At 32.2% G+C, this 4,664-nt stretch overlaps 1 long non-coding RNA gene across 1 annotated transcript; it reads left to right on the top strand.

Annotated features, from left to right (window-relative positions):
* The first annotated feature begins 2,756 nt into the window (after positions 1–2,756).
* LOC108361856 (uncharacterized) lies at positions 2,757–4,234 on the top strand. Its single transcript, XR_001847377.1, has 3 exons — positions 2,757–2,871; positions 3,794–4,085; positions 4,150–4,234. It is a non-coding gene; the product is annotated as an uncharacterized LOC108361856 (long non-coding RNA).
* The last annotated feature ends 430 nt before the right edge of the window (positions 4,235–4,664 follow it).

Here is a 4,664-nt window from a genome sequence, read left to right on the forward strand (position 1 = left end):
CTTTTAAATATAAGTCAATTAATTTTGTAATCCAACCTCTAACGTTTTGATAGTAAATACTTACCCTGCTGAAGTCTAGAAAAAAGAAGTCTGATGAGGAGATGTGGTGATCTCCGAAATAGTGCTATAACTTCTACCGCTTAGACTTTGTTGCTTTTTCAATTTTTCCTAATAAACAATCGTGGTACAAAGCTCAATAAAAATATTAAAAGTAAATACTTAAATTAGACTTGCGAGTTAGTTTTTTGGATTAGAATTAAGATTAGAAATTTTAGCTACGTTGTTATTACTTTTATAAGGTTTATACTCAAACTCGCGAACAAAATGAGTTAGTAGTGAATCAAAATTTTCGGCAGCTACACCAATTTGAAAAGATGAATTATCGTGATCGAATTTGAAATTAAATTTACGAATAAATACATCTTTAGTTCTAATTTTAGTTGATATGTATGACGTTATATCATCCGAAGAAGTGTCTTTAGCAAATCTAGAGACAAAGGTTGATCTTCTCGGAGGAATTACAACCAACTTTTCTTAAACAAATATGAGGAAACAAACATAAATTAAAAAAAATAGCGAATTTTCAAGAAAGAAATTAAATCCATGTATCCACCTATTTAGGTATAAGTGACGTTCTTTATCTCTTTTTTTCCAACAATATAACATTACTAGCTTTAAGTGACTTAGCATAGTTTCCGGATGCTTATCGATTACATCGATTTCCTTTCTTAAAATAACTTTTTTTTCAAAACATAACTCCCTGGAAGTTATTGAAAGATTATTACAAACCCATATACCGATGCACATGTGTAGTAAACACCGTTTATGTTCCATAAATTCTTATTCACCCTCATTGCGAGAGTCGTGTCGAATGCCAGTCGTTTTTCGAGAGTCGAATCGTATCGAAAATTGCACGTCATTGCCTAAAATTTCCACTCGACTAGTGTATTAAAACGGAAAAACTTGGCAGCACTGTATAGTTTTCGACGATTTTGGTCGTTTACTTATTTCATTACGACAATAGACAATGCTACTGTTGTCTAGTCGTACAATTTAGCCTAATTTACGACCTACGCAATGAGGCTGATTAAAAACATACATTAAAACGTTTCAAAAACAAATTAAACTCTTTTGCCTTGCATGTGACATTATCCGATATCCCACTGCATGGAAATACTCTTTTGCATGCTAACTTTCAGCAGATGACCTATTGGAAAAACACAAGTATTTTTCACAATTCGATTTGTTTTTAATATTTTTATTTGAACATGGTGAACGATAGCTTGCTTTTGCAAATTTTGAACCTCCACTTCTTTCAGATTAGCCGGTTATGAGCGAATTTGATATACAATTTAAAGCATGTTAAGCTGACTTTGATAAAATTACTAAGCGAATTTTGCAAAATAGATCATTGTCTACGAATGCGAAAAAGTTAAACAAGTACAAATATTCGCTTATTACAGCCTACAATAATATTTTACCATACCTCTAATCTCAAGCAAGTGCAGAGTAAACTAGCCCGTTGCAAGGAACAGTTAGCAAAGTGCTTTACTAAATTGAATTTCCGCTTTAGAATTCTACCAGATAGCTTATCGCTAATTTGCCAATCAGGCTTAGCTGACCCTGAGCCAGAAGAAGAGTTTAGTGACGCAAAGTAAGAAGCTTCGGTACAATTCAGTCTTAAAAAAAGTACGTCACTTCCCTCTTTGGACGTTCAACAGTTACCAATTTTTTTAAAATTACAGCATTTCTTAATTTTTGAGTGGGCATCAAGTGCCTATAAGTCTAACTATGCCCTGAATCGACCAATCACTAGATCACTAATTGAGTTTAATGCTTTGGATAATATTAATTCTTTAGATTTTTGATTTAGTCGCTCTGCTTTTAAGAAATTTTTATCTTCTTACTTATGTTAAGTACTTAATTTATATTTACTCATACAATTTTCTAAATGTATTAATGGCTAGTCAGTAAGAACGTACATATGTATTGTGTCATTGACTTAATAAAGAAATACGAAATGATAGTCGAACAAAACAATCAAGTGAAAGAGCGTCAAGTGTTAGCGTTTCGATCCCGAGTAAATAGNCACGATTTTGGTCGACACACAAGCCGACATTTCTCTAGTATTTTATTTCTGATCATTTCAAACAACATGTTGTGAGCGCCTTTGACAGTTTGACATTTGGCTCTTCCATTAAAAGGTTTTTTGTTTCAAATAATTACATTTTCATTAAATTTGTGATTTGAAAACTATCTAACTTTGGATGTAGCTAAAACTTATTAAATATTGCAGAGTTGCGAAACGAAAACAACGATGGATCAACCAGTATTAGTGCCAGCATTTGATAAAAAGACATACAAAAAGAAAAATAAAGAAATAAAATCTCTACAAATAATGAATTTACTGCAGATTACGCTCTAGATGACTACATCTATCGTATAACCGCTAGTCAGGAAGTCCACATAAAGTTTAAAACTGGTAAATTGGTTGCTTAAGTTGCAGTTTATTATTTTTATATATCCGACTTTATCCTCAGATAAAAGTTTTTTTAAGGAGTATACGATGATTTGATATGATTTTTAATTATACGTTCACCAGGGAACTCCAAATTCAAGTGGCATGAAGCAGCTACGAGATTTTTCTTATAGGAATACAGAAAAAGGAAAGATAAGTTTCGTGATCCAAAACTNTTAGGTACAACCAGCGTTGCCATTTTAGCCGTTTTCCGGCTAGATTTAGCCGGTANCTTAAAAAGAAGAATTTGTTAATGGATATTCTCGCTGACATGAGGACGGCGGGCTTTCTCGTTGAAGATGATGACACGCTGGACCGTAAAATGCGAAACATGAAGAGGACCTATAAAACAGGTGAGTGGAAAAAAATATCGTAGTTACATTGAATGCGTATGTGCCCATAATTTTGAAAGTGGTGTAAGTCACATCAGACCGACCTTTTGTGCTTACATGATAATTTACCTTCATCTGAAATCGTCGGTTATTCGTTCGAATTCANAGGTGAGTGGAAAAAAGTATCGTAGTTACATTGAATGCGTATGTGCCCATAATTTTGAAAGTGGTGTAAGTCACATCAGACCGACCTTTTGTGCTTACATGATAATTTACCTTCATCTGAAATCGTCGGTTATTCGTTCGAATTCATTAAGCAAAGGTAAAAGTTTTTGTCGTTAGTTTATGTCGATAGAACGTTTCGGTTACAAGTAAGCGGTCATTTAAGCACAAAAGGTGTGATTTGAATTAGGCTACTTTCAAAATTATGGCACATATACATATGCATGCATATTGTATGTACATATCTGTGTCCGTCAATTAAAGTAGCCTAAGTTTAGGCAGGTAATTTTTCCTTTAAACTAATTTTTCATTGGGTTCCCAAGCAACATTTTAATGATTAACTAGCCGCAGGTTTTGTTTATGATGCCCTTTTAATAGAAGCATAATAAAAATATAAAAAATAATAAAATTTAATGGGCAATAAAACTGCATACCTAAAATTTGTCTTAAAATTCTGAAAAAAGTTTAACTTTTAGGGATTTCGGTGAAAATTTACTGTAATTTTATAATATTTGCACAGAGATTTAAAAAATATTAAACATCAAAGAAATATAGCAAAAACAGTTAATAAAAGTTTCTATTACTTCTTCCACCAGAGTGCATACTTAGCCGCTGTTAACTTAACAATTTTTTTTTCTCTTTTTAATATATAGTACACTATACACATTCATACCTACTTAGTTGGTGACCAATTTTCAAATATGTACCTATGTATATTCAGGTCGTGGTCGCGTTCAGTGGGAATACTAAGACCTGTTCGAAGATATTTTTTCCACTAACCGCACAGTCAATTTGGGTCCAGTCGTGTCATCGATGGAGAACAGTGATGTGCCTATACTCCTTGACGAAAGCACCTGCAGCACACTATTTAAGAAAAAGGCAATTGGCAAATGAGGAGCGAAAACTTAATATATTTCAATGTTAGAGAACGAAATGAATTGCTTCGCTAATTCGTTAATAGTCGTAGCGCAGCGACAGCAACAAACCCAAATCCCGAGGGTATATAATGAAAGGTAGGTAATTAACCTACTACTAATCCGGTATATTATGACTTCATTCACATATTTTTATTTCCAGATATGTATTTCCCGTCATCATCCATCACCTTTCCGTGCAGTTATATAAAAATATTTATCTGTTATATATTATCGGTAGAACTCGATCAGTTGTGACTATTGTTCTTTTTTTGTATAATGTTCGTTATTTTTTATAAAAGTATAGTTTTTTATGTAACAAAATAATATACATAAATCCTAATTTCAAACTGTACAAAAATTATAAAAACTCCACAAACTTTTCATCTCAATTCTAAACAGTTTATTTAGAATTTCTTTAAAAATGTTTGGTATGCAATCTAATAGATTATTAAATTTGAGTACAGAAAGTGCAAGTATATACAGTCAAAGACAAAAGTTTAAATACAGAGAATTTTTCGCAATGTATGCAACAGTTTTAATTTTAATTTTTTCCCGCTAACTTTTCATGAAAATATAGTTCATACTGCAACAATAAACATAAAAATAAAATCTTTAAACCTTAACTTTTAAATCTTTAAAATTTCCACGATTCCGCCGACTAACGTGCTCAAAAAT

Source organism: Rhagoletis zephyria, unplaced genomic scaffold (genome assembly GCF_001687245.7).
Source record: "Rhagoletis zephyria isolate East Lansing unplaced genomic scaffold, Rhagoletis_zephyria_1.1 Rzeph_scaffold_00864, whole genome shotgun sequence".
In the NCBI taxonomy this organism is placed as follows: domain Eukaryota; kingdom Metazoa; phylum Arthropoda; class Insecta; order Diptera; family Tephritidae; genus Rhagoletis; species Rhagoletis zephyria.